General features: G+C 36.7%; 1 protein-coding gene across 1 annotated transcript in view; it reads right to left on the reverse strand.

Annotated features, from left to right (window-relative positions):
• lrrn2 (leucine rich repeat neuronal 2) overlaps window positions 1-17379 on the reverse strand; it is a 101591-nt gene extending 84212 nt beyond the window's left edge. The window contains exon 1 of the mRNA XM_051672708.1: window positions 17198-17379. The gene's annotated coding sequence lies outside the window, so the exon portion shown is untranslated. The remainder of the gene's footprint in view (window positions 1-17197) is intronic.
• Window positions 17380-17987: the final 608 nt, after the last annotated feature.

A 17987-nucleotide genomic window follows, 5' to 3' on the forward strand; every position in this document is an offset into this window, starting at 1 on the left:
TGTAGATAGGGTCCTCATGTGGTATCATTCCATATGTGTACATCCCTGTTGGTAAGTCCATGTGAGGTATGCTCCACATGTTAACCTCCCTCCGGCAGGATGTGGTCTCCATAGTGCTCTCCTTCCTGGAGAGGGAAGAGCACTTCCCAGCACTATTCTAGAAAGTGCTCGGTGGGAGATTGCTTAACAGCAAATTAAGAAAGGCACCACCGGTAGCCTACTATGGTAAGTGCCTTCTTCCCCCATAACGGGACTAGGGAGATGCCTTACTTATCTCGCTGGAAGGTCATGACATGGTTGAGCGCTCGCTGCGAGGCATGCAGCAGCTTGCCCATGTCCACTCTTCTGTGCCTCGTGACATGCTTCAGTGCCTGCTGCATTTGCTATAGGATCCCCTAGTGTCACTACATCGACACAACGTCGAGTGAGTGACAGACAGGGAATGTCTTGGTTATTGATGTAACCTTTGTTCCCTGATGGAGGGAACGAGACGTTGTGTCCCTCCTGCCGCGGCGCTGAACCGGCTGCTGACATGGCCGGGACTCTCTATCAGCTCCTCAGCATAAATCTGAATGAGTGATGCATGCCATCCACTTTTATACCCGTATGTCCAGGGCGGAGAGTAGCATGCAAATTCCACTTGCCAATTTTCATTGGCCTTTTCTATTTTAAGCAAAGGTGATTGGGGCTCTCAAGATTGAACCCCTAGTGTCAATACATCGACACAACGTCTCGTTCCCTCCATCAGGGAACAGAGGTTACATCAGTAACCAAGACGTTTCTGTTTTTTTCCAAATATAGTTTTACTTTGAATTTTACAGCTTGTACAAATCATGATCGAAAAGATGACATTTGCCTCAGTGTTTCTCAGTGCTTCTCAGTGCTTTATCGCACCACAATGCATACAATGTTTATATTACTTATACGTTTTATTTTAAAAAGTGCTTAAGGCACACAGAAAAAAATGGCAGTACTAGTCCCAAAAAAAATAAAAATAAACACCAACAACTAAATGGCAAATTAATAGCCTTATCATTTTGATTGTAATGTTAATATCTGAAGAAAAAAAGTATAGTTTTAACTTGTCTTTATTTTTAGCCTGTTTAGAATCAAACTAAATTACAAACACTATTACTGAATCGAATGCAACACTAAACTGTTGCATTGAAAATTAATCATTTTTTTTAAAATATTTCTAATTTTTCTATTATTTAATATTAATAATATTGCAATTCACCTTAATACCATGAAATTTGTTTTTTGTTTGTTTTGTTAGTTTTTTGTTTTTTGACAGTTAGCACTTTCACTTTCAATCTTTATTGTCCTTGGGAACAAGGGAGTAGCCAGGAAATTACTTTTGGGTGGGCCTCAATAAAAATGGATAGAAATTTTCACTCAATTTTATTTTATTTTTTTTTACCAAATTTTCCTTAACAACAGAAAGGCAGAGCATTCAAACAGTTATTTCACACTTTCAGAAATCAGAATTTATGCATTTTTAAACTATTTTAAAAATATAGAATTGAAGTAAAAAAATAATCTTTAATATTCTGGGTGGGCCTGGCCCACCCTTGGCTACGCCACTGCTTGGGAGGCATTTCAGTTGGTAGACAGCAGCCAATAACACAAAAACAATTAACATCAAACAAAACAAAAATGATCTTATGAGCTATTTAAAAAGTAGGCCTAAATGCCGGAATATAATCAATCAAATTGTCTATCATGCAAATCTCCCTACAAGGGAGCAACTCGACATCCGTGCAGACTATTAAATTAACCGTCAGTTTAGTTTCACTGTACACAATTTATTTGTTTACAAGAGGATGAAAGAGCGGGCTTCTCGAGAGAAAAGATGCAGTTATCAGCAAGGCCGTAACCATGTCTTGAACACTGGAGGAGACCAAACCATTTTGGAGGTGGGGGGGTCGTGGGTGTCCCCAGTCCTTTAAAATAGTAAATGTGGTAAATGCAATAATTTCCTGAATAAAGGCTTTAAATGCATTTAAAGTTTTTTAAATGCGACCAAAATTGTATAATTTTTGGTTTTAAATTATATGTTCGTTTAAATTTCACACAGTACAAGACAAACACTGTGTCTGCATTGCTAGCAATTTGCTTCAGTCATCTTTCCTTTCTTTTTTGTGCTTTCTCATAGAAAAGACAAATATAATTTGAATTTCTTTTCATCACTGATGTATCTGTAAAATGACATGACATCAGCTGGCTAGCAAAAAGAAAATACACAAAATTATTTACTGTCCTCACGTTGTCCTTCACTGTCCTTGTCACAACCTAAAAACTCAATTGAAGCCACAAGTCACAGGTCTAATATTCTAGTTCTAATCTGAGGGTGAAAATACTTTACTTTTTTTGTGTTTTATTGATCATTTTCTTAGATAATGTCAAGGGAATTTCTAAAAATTTCCTTCAAAAACTTGCCAGATAACCACAATTATTCAATTTCTTTACAATATACACACACTCGCTCTTTGTCTTAAGCCTGATATGCTAAAAACGGCTCCATTAATGTTTTCACATTCAAAATTATGAATGACATCCGAATCACGTACTGTACATGACATATTTTTAATTCAAAATGGCGAATTTCGCAAAATGGAAAATAGTTTGCACCCTTGGAAATTACTTTTAGTTGGTACAACATTTTAATCATAAAACAGTGGTCAAATTTAGCATATTTTACATTTAGCAGATGCTTTTATCCAAAGCAACTTACAGTGCACTTATTACAGGGACAATTGTCCTGGAGCAACCTGGAGTTTGCTCAAGGACACAATGGTGATGGCTGTGGGGATTGAACCAGCAAGCTCTGATTACCAGATATGTGCTTTAGCCCACTATGCCACCAGCACTCCATATTTAGTTAGATTGTTGCATCTTACATGACACTGACACTCTTAACCTGAACTGCTTGCTGATGCGCGGCGCTGGAATAATCCATGAGGTTCCCGCTTAGTGTCTTAAATTTGAGTCAAAGCTCTCGTTAATTTATCTCAAATGAGTTTGACAAGTGGTGTAAGACTAATGAGCATGCTAAAAATGAAACTTTTTTTTAAAAACCTTTATGTTATTCCTGCAACAACTTAATGGCAATTATACAGCAGCACATAATGGACTGCAGCAGAACAGCAACAAGGATATCAATTATTGGGCCATATCAGATTATTGGGGGAGACTTGTCTCCCTCAAAGTATATTGTGGTTACAGCCCTGGTTATCAGTAAACTCAAGACGCTGTACATTAGGCATCACATCGTGATGTCACTTTGGTCTTTATACCATTAACCCGGGATGTGTGTGAATGCGATCACAGATTACGGGAAAGGCCTTGCAGTGTGAATGAGGAAATTTTGCAGTCCCAGAACAGTTCCCGGAATGACTTTTCCCGGGATTAATGCTGGGATCTCTGTGTGAAAAGGGCTTTATATTCCAAGGTAAGATGTCTAGGTGAAAGAGAAATTGTCCAAGATGAGTGCCAAATCAAACTGGGCTGGGTTTCCCGAAGCACTAAGTAGAACATTAGCAGCACTTAAGTAGCAGGCCTACTTAACCTCTAAAGCAAGTTTCCCAAAAGCATCATTATCTAAGTAGTTTGTAAAAACGTTCGTAAATTAACGAGAGCTTTGAACTGTTCTTTAAGTTGATTAAGTGCAACTTAAACATATCTTTCTGGCATCTTTCACAGAAAAGACAATGGGACATTTAATAAATTGTATTAATATATTTTGATCATGTGAAAGCCATTGTAAACTATTTCAGAGGATAATGTGTTGAAAAAATCACACTGAAATCAATAGACAGTCTCCACAGTATGCGCATGCGGCATGATAGATCTAAATTTACAAGACATGTAATACAGTATAATGTTATATTAGCCTTGTAATGGCAATAGAAAGATGACATGTTCTTATTAAACAGATTATTTAATTATTTAATTTAACATGCAGTTTAAAACTTAAATATGCCTTAATAAATAATTAAAATATGGTTAACATAGCAGATTAGAGTGAGAGTGTGCAATGAGAGATTCCCTCTCTCTCTCTTCATCCTCCTCCTCTTCTTTCTTCCTCCAATGGCTGGTTCAAATCGGCTTGCCTATAGTCTTTTTACAAGGCAGTAACAAATTGCATGATGCATAATGGCTGTAAGGCTACAAGTACAAGTACCTTGAACTCTAACCAGATGATCTATTAATATTTAGATAGGTCTATGAGTAGTTCAATACCGTCATTTTAATCCTGTTCTGTGTAATTGTTCAGTTTCTAGCCAAAACAATTTAGGCTACATGAGAGCCCCTTATGATTCACATATACATTCACGTTACATGCATTTATTGCGTCACTTTCATTAATCTCTATGATTGAGCATCAATACATCTGAAACTCCATCTTACTAAAGCAATAATTATTTCTTTAATTAAATTAAAGTAATAGTTAGGTAATACATTTCGGCTCCTCGACAAGGTTACAAACAACTTCCATGTTTGTCAGTATTTCCACCTTATTTTCATTTTTGAGAAGACAAACATTACAGCTCCTGTAAGAAGCACTTAAGTTAAACTTTATAAATGGCGATCTATGCGCTGGTTTGGGAAACAGGCGTTACTCCATCGTAAAATAACAAGTGACGTTAGATAAGATGATCGTTAAAGCTTAAGTTGCAATGTTATTGGGAAACCCAGCCATGTTCTTGTCTTTGGAGCAATCTTAAAAGACAGATAAGGATATTAAAGTTGGTTCATTCACCTAAATATTGGATGAAAAATTAATTGCAGAAGTTTGCATCTCCATTCCCTTGTAAAGCACATATCTGCATTTGTTCAATCATGCAAAAACGGGGTTAAGTAAGTTTGTTTACACATTTGGACCACAAACTTAATGGACGTGCATTTGATGGTCTGCTGGAATGTAAACATGCATTCGGATAACATGCAAGTGCTACTGCTCTTTACAGAGTTTCACTGAGTGTGCAAGGGCCCATCTTTTCAATTTTATCCATGGTCTTTGGCCACAGGGGGCTTTGGGGTTGTATGAGTGCATGAGCATGTGCATGCAATGATGCTGATGGTCGTGATTAAAGGTATCCATTCCTTTGGGAGATGCAGAGAGGAGGAGGTAGGGGTGGCACTTAGTCTCTCACTGGGCACAGATGGCCCATGGCAGGCTAGATCAATTCACATGGTCCCCTGCAAAACAGGAGCAAGGTGTCCCCTCCCTGCTCTTCTCCACTCACCATGTGACCTGTCACCATCCATCGATGTCAGGTGTTGCTGCAGGAAATGGACTGCTCATTAGGTTTGCCTCAATTGCCTCCACCTTCCCGGGCTGAGAGGAACAACATTCAATTTGTGTCACTCATTAAGCTTTTTATTCCCACTGACACTCTGCAGAGGGTCACACTGTGCTCTTGCTCAGAATAATGGGAATTACTCATCTTTATAAGAAAGATTTGTATTGCTCTCAGAAAGAAATGCCATCTTCTACCCAAAGCAATGAGAAAGCATGAATGTACGCAAAGGTGACAGTGTGCATGTGAGAGCATTTGAGCATGTGGTCTGAACTTGTTAACATTGCGTTTAGCAAAGTTGCCAGTGTCCACTTTGTTATTATATTAGTGTGAACATTTTTACAGCATATAAATTTAGCAGGCTGGCTGCCTTGGGGCCATCTATGCAGCTACAATCCTCTCACACCATATTCATGCATCTTAAATATGTCCTTTGGCAAACCTCTGTTTTCTAATTAGTATGCAGTTACGCTTGATTGGGTACATAGGGCTGATGTTTTGTATAATAACATGTATGGCTCTTTAGCAATAGATGCTGGTGTTGTGCTTTTATGCAATTTTCTGGCACAGTGGGATATGATTTTAAAGATGTTTATGTATACACTGAAAAAAAATTACTAGTAAGATTTACTTTTTGCACACAGTTTTTCAAAGTACATTTAATTGTATAAAATTGTATAAAATCTACTTAACTTCATGACATAATATTGATTAAAGTGAATAGATTTACCTTAAACGTTTCAGTTAATTCATTTGAGTAACTTCTACTTACAAATCTGATGTACGTTACTTAAATTTACCAGAATATTTTACATTTTAAGGTTTTCTTATAAACACGTTTAATCATGTACCACATGACAAATGGAAGCCTTCCACAGGGAAGCTTAACGCATTCTGGGTTACATCACCTTGCATTACTGGCAACAAAAACAAGATAGAAGGTTTTGCACACATAACTGAACACTTGTTGCGCAAAACACGATGATGGTAACAATAAAAAGGTAGATTCTTTTGATCATGAACAAGTAATTGAGTAGAAAATTAACTTCAGACTTCACAAAACAAGAAGTTACCAAACGCTACAACAAAATCAACAATAAAAATGGTGTAAATAAACTTGCAAATAGTGAAACCCTCCAAGCTCATTAATTATTCAAGCCCTGTGCATGCTGGGAACACCAGTTTGAAAAGTCAAATATACTTATTTTATTTACCTGTGAAATTTAATCAAATTAGCGAATAAATATGACAAAGTTTTCTACTTTAGGATTTATATATGATAACGCATTGTAAACAATCATGATAACAAACATGAATAATGTTTACTTATAAGCTAGAGCATTAATTTTTAAGTACACATGTAGAATTTAATATTTTCAAGTTCATGCCTTAACATATTTAATCTAGAAAGTACTTAATCTTTTCTGCTATATTTACTTCACCACAAATACACACATATATATATATATATATTATTATTATTATTATTTTTATTTTTTTATTTTTTATTATTATTATTATTTCAGTGAATATGTACACTTCACATTTCACTTTGTGGGTTTACCTTTCCTGTTCCAAGCATTATGAAATATCCAGTTTTGTAATGTTTTATGAAATTTTTTCCTTAGGACAAATCTTTCTCCTACTGAATGTTGCCCAGAAAGCTCTTATTATGGAGGAACTCCTATTAAATGCTATTATTATGTTGCTTATCAGGAAATTAGGAGAAGAAATGGTTCACAAGGGGAAAAAATGCATATATCATAATAAGAATGGCAACCTTGAAACGTGACTAACAGGGTAATGGAAATTGTGCCGAAGTGAGACTGGCCATCCAATTTATGAATATCAGTGTGACCATTATAACTTAAACGGCCTTGGCTTGTGGGAATAATTGCATTTCTATGGCTGGGTAAGGGCACATCTGAATGAGGTAATAAACATGCATGCTTTCCTCTTTGACTTTAAAATGGGAGGAGATGTGAACGTTCCGCTTGAGTAAGACGTGGACTAAATGCGCAGCTCACAAAATTCTTGCACATGGCAGAATGCCATGTAAGAATACTGTAAATATTATGCACATTACATACATAAGCAGGCAGGTGTATGTTTCATTTAAGAATTTTCCAGTGTGCCACATTTCATACTTTTACATTTTACTTTACCTGTAAGATTCTCAGTGCTGAAATATTTTGGAGATGCAAATAAATGGGTAGTTCACATGTCCTGAAATATAATATGCGACTGTCCTTCTAAAACTATTTTAAACAGCATTTTGCTAATTCTTCTATAATTATATTATGCATAACTTATATGACCACATTTTGTGGGACTACATTAAATATTTGTAGCTTTAAAAATTCATTTGTCTTACCACGGGACATTTTAAAATGCAAAGAAGGCAACCCTTTCTTGGTGTTGCGTATCTTTTGGACCCATTTAAAAACAACCAATAGCACAGAAGGGTTAAATCGTGAGGAAAATAAAAATAAAAACATTGGCATGTTGCCTTATAGAAGTTTATTAAATATGCTCTCCATGGAGGCCTTCACTGCCTTGATGAAAAAGCCTCGATCTGCTACGGAATCGTGTCGACCCCTGTTTATGAGTCACTTCCTTCTAATTGAATGTACTGGGGTTCCTTATAAATATTTCAGCTGCATACCTTCTGATATTACATAAAGGCTTTGATTTTGCAGCAGCCAGTCTGTTTCTCTCTTCCATGTTAGGCCATTCTACAAAGAAAACTGTTCATGATGTGGTCTGTTTCTGGAACTAGCACTTTAAATTTCAACTTTTTGAAAGTTGAAGACCAAAAAATAGTGTTATTACAACATTCTGAAACAGGTTACCATTACCTCTCAGAGTCCCACTTTGCTCTATTCTTTGTTAATGAATTTCTAAGATGATCAGTTGCACTGACAGTGCAATCTTCTGGCCCAGCCAGTATGATAGTGTGATTAGTATTAATTGGACTGAGTTGAAAATGCAGAGATGACCCCGGCTAAGCTGCCTGTGAGAGCAATTAATGAGAAGAGATGGCTTAGTATTCATAACCAAGCTCGCTTGATAAGACAGGGATGAGAGTTTACAAGGCAAGGCCGGCTATTTTTTGTAGTTTCTAGTGGCAGGGCTCTTTTATACTTTAATGAACTGTTCTCAATTTCTGTAGGCCATAGTACAAAGGATACTGTACATTCAAGATTACAGGGAAATGTACTGTGTATATAGTGTGGTCATTAAAATTATTTTGATTACTCAAAACTTGTGTTTTAAGATATAAGATTTAAGATTTTGCTTGCATCCCAAAATGAACTGCAGCTTTATCCTCTTAGTCTTTTCTACTTTTCTAAACCGTGTTGTTTTTTTGTTTGTTTTTTTACAGGGAAATGTCCAAATTAGTTCAGATGTAATGCTCACAAGTAACAGAGTGAATCAGACAATAAGCATTGTTGAAAAAACAGGAGTCATAAAAGATTTGATTCAAAAACTGTCATCCAACCCCATGTGCCAACGGCAAACAAATAATTTTTGGCTTGTTGCATTAACAAAATATTTAGGCTTATTAGCAATGCTAATCTCTCACATTATCAAAACACACACACAAAAACAGTTTTTTTTAAACTACAGTGAAGTCTTATAAAAACAATTACATAAAATGTCATTTTATCACTTTTGCTTCACGCTTCACATCCATGCCTTTTTAGTCAGTGGGATGCAGGGTCAGAAATTTAGGGGGTCTCGGGGCCAAAATGCGACCAAAAGGACATGTGAACAGGCTTCTCTCAAACCCCCATACCCTCAGCACACCCGGGATTCGAACTCTCGACAATACTCACTGAGCTACCCAGGCCCCGGTGCCAACAATTTGAAACACCTGTCAAATGAAGAAGTAGCTGAAGTGGCCAGAGATACTGCTCTTTGCATTAAGTTTGCAGAGTATGAAAACATTGTTCTGCTGAGCTACAAATTGACTGTTAATGGCCGCCTGTATGATAAATCTATTTGAATTGTTTCACAGTCATTGTTTGCGTTCATCACCAAGCTGCAAAATGGCAGACTGATGTGTTTGCTTATTCACAGATTTGCCCTTGAGGCTTGTGAGTGAGTAGCACTCTGTCTTCATCTCCGTCAGACATATCCATACCACTCTCAGCAAAAAACATTTTCACTTTTGACAGCAGTGCATGCTGTGCCTAAGCAGATATGATGTGCAACATACTCTGCCGCATTCGTCTTAAAATGAGCTATCTGCTTCTTTATATAGAGTGCCTTAAGGCGATAGAAGCTATGGCGCCATATGTTCCCACAACATGGAGACATCACATCCCAATCCTGTCAGCTTTGATTCACTTTTATTTTAGAGCTCCTTTAGTTGATTTGTTTGCATTTGCACTTAAAGAAATGCGCAATAGATAGGACAGTGTGAATGGGTGTGTATGCATTGATGGTCAGTGTTGTGACAGTGCAATCTTTTTCTTTCTCTAGGCAGATGTCTGTGATCTCTCTTGCCCTCAGATCATCTGCCCTCTTCAACGAGGATGAGAGGTAATGTTCAACAGCCCTTTTGACCCTTTTACGCACACACTAGCACACATGCATGCACATCCTTACACAGCTTATTTGCTGTATTGCTGTTTACTAGCAGCCAGGAGTCAGCCCTTGCCTGTGGATGTCTGAGCCAAGCCTGACTTCAAAGAGAGAGAGAGAGAGAGAGAGAGAGAGAGAGAGAGAGAGAGAGAGAGAGAGAGATAACAGGAAAGAGGGACTGAGAGGTGTGTACATGGTTGACCATTCAGACTGCTGTCCATAGCTGTGTATAATCTTACATTAATTAATACTGGCAAGATTTACTCTAACTAACCTCATCAGCCATATTTTAATCAACTTGAATATGAACAGACCTTGTATGTTTTTATTAGGGTTTAAGGAATTTAACAAGTTTGGGGCTAGATTCATGAAACATTCTCAAAGGGATAGTTAAACCAAAATTATAATTCTCTCATTTACTCACCCTCATGCCATCACAAACTCAGATGTATTTCATTCTAATGAGGAACACAAACAAAGATATTTTGAAGGATGTTTGATGTGTTTTTGGGAGAACTGACGCCGTGTGCCATATAACGGGAAGTTCTCGTGAGAACATGCAAACTCCCATGTGTCACGTGTGAGGACACATGAACAAGCTTCTCTCATGAATATGCATAGGAGAGTGGGGTGAAAGTGAAGAATTTTGGTAAAAAAAGGACTGAATGCTTTTTTTATCAACCAAAACTATCATATCCCTTTAGAAGACATGGATTAAACCACTCAAGTCATATCAATTGCTTTTATGCTGTGTTCATGTCCTTTTTGAAGCATAAAATTCTGGACAAAATCACATCAAACATCCTTTAAAATTTCTTCTTTTGTGTTTCCCAGAAGAAAGTTATACGAGTTTGAAATGGCATGAGGATTAGTAAATGATGAGTGAATTACAGTACAATTTTTGGGTGAATTATCCCTTTTTTATAATAAAATTATTATTAACTACATTTCATTAATATTTTCTTACTCTAGAATTTTTTTGTATTTATATATATATTTTTATTATTGTATTCCAAATAGATATCTTAAGAGTGTTCTTATCTTTTTTTTTAAACTGTCAATGTTTATAGCTAGACACCTTCTTACGAAGTTCCATTATTTAGTTAAAAAATGGAACTGGTTCTGAATAAGAATTTATTATTGAATAAGAACCGGTTATCGATTCCCAACCCTTTACAATATGTCATCATATCATTCTTCCACTGAAACAAATATGAACGTTCTAATTCCTTTTAAGAACTCTCTCCCCCAAATCTCTCTACTGTACATTAAATCTGCCTGCATATATAATCCTGTTGTTGCTATACATTTTTATTAAGGTCAGTTTATTGGAGATTATCTAGAGTTGTTCAGGGGCCAATAGAAGATAATAAAAAAGGATTACAACAGCTAGATGACAAGGACATTGCTGGAATGATGATAAGTTAAACAAGACATCACATGCACATGTCTTTATGTGGTTTGAGGCTATGCATGTTGTTGTCAACCGTACAGAGTGAGAGAGCTGCTCACATGTGGTAAGTAACATGAAGACGCCATTTCCTCCATTGCAGATCAATAAACACAATCGACCCTGCTGTTGTAGTCAAATGAGTATGTCTGCAACAACAGATATCTCTGCTAAGCAGCACCTTGCCTGTCTCAACTTCTTAATCATTGAAACATCTGGCAACAGTGAAGAATCATCTGTGGGAGGATGGAGTGGTGTGCTGCATATATCATCTCCCTTCACTCACCCTTTCATTCTCTCCCTTTCTTTCACTGTCTCACCTCTCTATTGCTTTTTCTTTCTTTTTCGCACTTGGAGGCATCTGCTCCATCACATTCTCCGCCTCATTAGCATTGCTAACACGGGGAGAAATTAACAGATGTTTATGTGACAAACCAACTTACACACACACACACACATACACACCAGCACTTACCTGCAGCATGAAGACATTGTTACAGTATAAGCCTTCCAAAAAATCTTTATCCATCTTACTGTTGCTACACAAGCCTCAGAGACAGCAACAAACTGTGACATTAGGTTTGCCCCATTTCTCATACTTCTGCACTATTCAAAGCCATTCTAAATTATATGAGTGTTTCTTCAATTTCGGGCCATTTCATGTCCCAGGGGTTGATTTTCATCAAACTGAAAAGATTTCAACTTTTCTTTTTTTTTCTTTTCTTTTTTTTTTTTTTATATGAGGGCCTCATTAAAACTGAATTGGAAACTTTGTACCATGCCTTTATTCATTTTTGGTAATGTTCAAATGCCTTTTGTGTATAGATTTTATTGTTTTTGCTTTGTTCCAGGCTCAGACTTTCAATACTAACTATTCAAATCCATTATAAAAATACTTAATATTGCATGTTTAAAACTATGATAATGAGTGAAATAAACATAAACCATTTCAAAATGTATTGTGTGAAAATTATTTATATAAATTCTTCAAAAATTACGACTGTCCCAAAGGTGTGGTGTCATTTCCACCCCACCAAACAATTTTGCCCCTAATAATTGTTGCCTACTTGTTAACCAAGTCAATAAAAGTGTCAATGAAGAGCATGCTTGAAATGAAATATGGGATAAGCTAAATTTGACGAAAACCTTTGAAAAGAGTATTTTTAAGGGACATAATTTCCAGTCAAGCTGATATTTTGCCAAAATATGCAAAAAGTGTGAAAGTCAAATAAAAATGTGTGTATTTAGGATACATAAAATGTTAGCAATGTCATTAGCCTTAGCAAGACAAAGGAGTTGGCCATTTTATTTCAAAAACTTTAAGTGTAATTTCCATCACCATAATTTCCGCCACAACATTCTACACACATTGCACAATACAGAATTTGAGATGTGCTGGATATGACACTGTGGTGGGAATTTGTATGACTTTCACAACAAAAATAAAAAAAAAAAAAGAAAAAAGAGAAAAATGACACAAATCTACTGTGATGCATGTACATACACTGTTGGACACTGAGCACTTTTAGTCTAGTCTTTTTTAAATTTGTCTAGTAACAAAGTGCCCAAAGTTGAAAAAACACTTGCATGTTTTGCGAGTAGTGTGTTCACACTGAAAAAGTTTATATAGTATACTACCAGTGCCGGATAATATCATTTAGAAGAATAGAATGTTGGACAATTCATGCACTCAATGGTTGCAGCTTTCCTTATGTAGCAAACAGAGGAGTGCTGACAATGCTGGTCTAACAAAAATTTGTCAAGATGGCAGGTTTGGGAACTACCAAAACTTCTGTGGAGAAGACTGCACCTTACAAATGTGAGTTGAATGCTTTACCATCAACCCACGTTGTGTGAATATGTATTTTGTGCCATTCGAGACATTATATGGACTCAGGTTAGCTAACATGCTAAAGCTAGCAGAAACACATAACGTGTCTGAAACGTAATTTTTTCAACTGAAAATTGGCAAATGTTTCAGTGGAACTTTAGAGTTCCATTTAAAACGAGATCCTTTAAAGATTCATACATTAGTTGGCAGAGTACATTGTAGTAAATATAAGCAGTGTTGGGTGTAATGCATTACTAAGTAACTAATTACTGTAATTAAATTACTTTTTCATTGAAAAAAGTAAAGTAAGGGATTACTCTTAATTTTTAAGTAATTTAATTACAGTTACTTCTAATGTAATTCTGTTAAATACTGTATAGACTATAGAACAATTCTATATAAAACAATGGTTAATTTAAAATCGAAATTTAACGTCTAATGTTAAAATGTATGTTTTCTAATTTGATGCAGCCCCCTTAAATTCTTTGGCCAGTTCATGAATAATTTATTTGATTTAAAAGGACAATTTCATGTCTATCTTTGTATTTTTCATCTGGTCGAAGTTGATAAGGGTTATAGAAAGTAATTAGCAATAAGTAATGCAATTACTTTTCAGACAGAGTAATTAGTACAGTAATCTAAATGCACTGTAGAAGATGTAATTAGTAGTTAGTAATTAATTACTTTTTTAGAGTAACTTACCCAACTCTGAGTATAAGTATGCAGTAGTGCATCATGTGAGACACACCTATAGATTGCAAAGTAGCTGGAGTGCTGTATTTGTATTTGAAAGATAACCCTTAGTAATTGTTTGCAGCTGTACAGTCAGCCAGTGTTTGTATTTTTTAGAAGGCAGAGCCGTGGCAGTGTTTTGCCCTTCAGTGGGGGTTCTTGTCTCAGAGCTCAATGTGAAGTGTCTGTTTACAGTGTACCGTGGGCCTGGGCATGCGCTGCTATCACCTTTGTAATGCACTGGAATAGGCTCTTTTAATGCAATTGTAAGTGGACATCAGTGGTCAAGTGTGTTATTCTATAGGGGAAAATGGAAGGGGAACATGTAAAGTAACTGTGTCAGTGACACAGCAACTAAACGCACATTTTTAGACCCAAAACTGGAGGTATATTTTCTTTGGCTGGGAATCTAAAACTAATGGTTATTTCTCTCTGGTGCTTTGAAAGACAACCTTTACATTTTCTGTTGTGCTTATTACTTAGCAGAGGTCTTTGGCTCCATAATATATTTGTTGATAAAGCTCATATGAATTGCCTCTCATTTAAACTGCCTTTCTCTCTAAAAGATCTAACTGAGATGAGAAGCATGAAAAGGGTTTACAGCTGAGCCAAAAAGCTGTGTACATCATGGAATCAAGACATTTAAGGTTTCAAAGTTTTTGGAACAAATTCAAAATACAACTCATTGGAACATAACTGTCAAACTTCATAAAATATCCAACAAAACATTAAATTTAAAGGTGAAGTGAGTTATTTTTTGGTCACCTAATGGAATTCCCAAGAGCCAGTTTTGCTATATTGGGCACTTTCAGGGGAATCAACGTACAAATATACTTACAGTTGTCTCTTCATGTTAAGGTTGGATAGGAGAGAGTATGTAAACATAAAAAAATGACACATATCACCTTTAATCCTGCTTTTGTAAATAGTCCAAGAAAGAGGAGGAACCCAATGAGTGATACTAGTATAGAGGTGAACTAACCACTACATGTCCATAAATGCATTGTTGTCAAATAAATAAACATTGAGTTAGCTAAAGTTTGCCTTGTAAAAGGGACATCTAGAGTACTTAACTAATATAATGCACTAAACATGAGCAACAGTAACGATAATAATGTTTACAGTGATGCACTGTCAGAGACCTTTAGAACTTCCTCATGCAAGAAATAAGTGTATATTTGCATTTAGTAATCATGCCCATACATAACACTGAGAACTAATCAACATTGCAATAAACAAACTATGCAATTATCTTTCCAGTCTAGTTGGCAGGACAAGTCATGTGTTTAATTTCTTGGTACGACTTATTAAGAATTTATTAATTGATGTCTGTGTGAATTTATAATGAGCTGTCAGAACACTTTCCACCACAAATTGGAATGTTTGATTAAATTACATCAGCATCCTCATGTCCATAACTCAATATCTGGGCTAAAAGTGGGCTTTTGGGGGTAGAAAAAAATGGACCAGTCTTTCAAAAATTGCTTAATAGCTTTAAAGGGTTAGTTCACTCAAAAATGAAAATCATTTACTCACTAAAAAGAACACAATAAGAGATGTTGGGCAGAATGTTAGGGACTGATGAAAACTGTACTCCCTATTAACTTTCATTGTATGGAAAAATAGATAATAATGACAGAATGTTCATTTTTGGTTAACTAAACCTTTAGGAAAAGGTGTGCAACCGCTTAAAGGAATATTCCAGGTTCAATACAAGTTAAGCTCAATCATCAGCATTTGTAGCATGATGTTGATTACCACAAAATATAATTTTGACTTTTCCCTCCTTTAATTTAAAAAAATCTGTATTGCAGTGAGGCAACCACAATGGAAATGAATGGGGACAGTCTGTAGACATTAAAATACTCACAGTTTCAAAAGTATAGCCACAAGACATAAGCAATATGCGTGTTAACATAATTTTAGTGTGATAAAATCGCTTACCTTTTTTTGTGTGAAGTTATATCCAATTTTACAACTTTGTTGCCATGACAATGCAAAACCATAAACCCTAAAACGACCGTGAAAACAACTAATTAACTTTACAGCTCAAATAATACATATTTTAACAGAAGAATTCACGTAAGTGCTTTTAGAACATTCTAAGCTTCACATTTATGCTTTTAAACCCTCCAAAAAATTGTCACCATTCACTTCCAGTTTAAGTGCCTCACTGTAAACTCAATGTCTGCATTCTTAAGGAAAAGGAAGAAAAGTCGAAGCCATTTATTTTGTGTGTGTGTGTGTGTGTGTGTTGTAAAGCACATTAGGCCACAAATACTGTCAATTGAGCTTGTATTGAACACAGAATATTCCTTTAATCCAGAGAAATTCCATCCTTCGAGTAATTTCAACCACACAGGCAAATTTACTAAATATATGAGCATTCCTGCATTTCTGTATTTATCACACACAATCTGGCCAAATTGCGTGCACACACACACACTCTCTCTCTTGGAGCTGCATAACGCACTGGACACCTGCCAACACTCTCACGTGTGTTGGTCCAATCTTCCATCATAACACCCACACACACACGCTTCCTCCCCACACATAAAGAGGCAGAGAGGGATTAGCACTGTGAGCTGACTGGGAGATAGAAGTAAAGAGCGTATGCTTCTGCAAATTCAGCTGCGACAGAGGAACAGCTGAGCGACACAGGCAGCTAGATAGCAACAGTGGGGAGGAGGAAGAGGAGGGGAGAGGAAGAGAGAGAGGGAGTTGCTGGATGCTGATCACATCAATGAAATGACAGATTTGTCTCCACTCCCATCTACCCCCCCATCCCACACACACACACACCCAACACATCCAGAATACTCACACATGTTCAAAGTGTTCACTTGCACACTGCATTATCCTTATTTTCGCAAAGCTCTGGCTGTGGAATTCCAGTGTGTGACATAAAGCATTCCCTGTCTCACTCTTTCCCGAGCTAATGTGTGAGTCAATGCTACTCTATTCCTATGTGCTCTGCATGCTGACCACAACTGGCACGCAGTGTGAAAAGTCTCAACCTGTCATGGCACAACCTGAGCTCAAACTTAAGTTTCAATCTGCATACACTTCCAATGGAAAAGATTTTGTGATGCAAAACCAAAAAACATTTGGATTGATCCTTTAATGTGAAAATAACTGTGGTTAGATTTCTGACAGGTTGCTAGGTAACATTGTTATATCATTACATCTCTATTTTCTGCCCTTTTTCAGTGAAAATACACATCTGCAGTGTGCATGCTAATGCAATGCTCAAATGTTTAAGTCTAGAGAGAAAATGATAAACTTACATACCGTGACAAGATAGGTCATTTCAGCATACATCTCGATCACTTCTTTTCTTGTTTTCCTTTCTGATGTTAGTCAATCAATCTGTATCCTCTCTCAGGGTGATATATTAGCACACCTCCCAGGATTTCATGTAGACCCTTTGTAAGCACCTGCCTTTAAAACTCAGCTCTATTTCTGACACTGTGTAGGCGATCTACAGAGGATGGATCTGTGTACAAACTCTGCTCTCTCTCTCTCTCTCTCTCTCTCTCTCTCTCTCTCTCTCTCTCTCTCGCTCTCTCTCTGTGTGTGTGTGTGGCTGTTTCTGTCAGTGGCTTGCGTACTTGAGCAAGAGAAACGATGTGGAGACAGATTCTGCTCAGATTTCTCTCTCTCTCTCTCTCTCTCTCTCTCTCTCTCTCTCTCTCTCTATCTCAGACTCTCTATACTGTGTAGCCCCACCTCCTCCTTTTTCATAAGTCTCCCTTTCTTGCCCCCAACCCCTTTGCAGTCTGCTCTATTTTTCCTCCTCTCCTTCATCTTTCTCACACTCAGAAAGGCATATGAAACCTCTTAATTCCTTGTCACTTGCCCCTTTGCCATGCATGTAACAGGGCTGCAATAGTTACTTGCTTCCATGGAATTGCAGTTAAGATGGTCTCCCATCTTCCAGCTGGCTCACAGCAGCTTTTGCAAATGATGTGCACAACAAAGACTGATTCAATTTAGTTAATAGTATGCTTTCTCAAGCCTTGTAGACATGTCTCAAATAGGGATGGGGACTGAAAGGACTTTAATGGTTCTGGTTCTGATT

This window comes from Myxocyprinus asiaticus, chromosome 35, assembly GCF_019703515.2.
Source record: "Myxocyprinus asiaticus isolate MX2 ecotype Aquarium Trade chromosome 35, UBuf_Myxa_2, whole genome shotgun sequence".
NCBI classification, from domain to species: Eukaryota; Metazoa; Chordata; class Actinopteri; order Cypriniformes; family Catostomidae; genus Myxocyprinus; species Myxocyprinus asiaticus.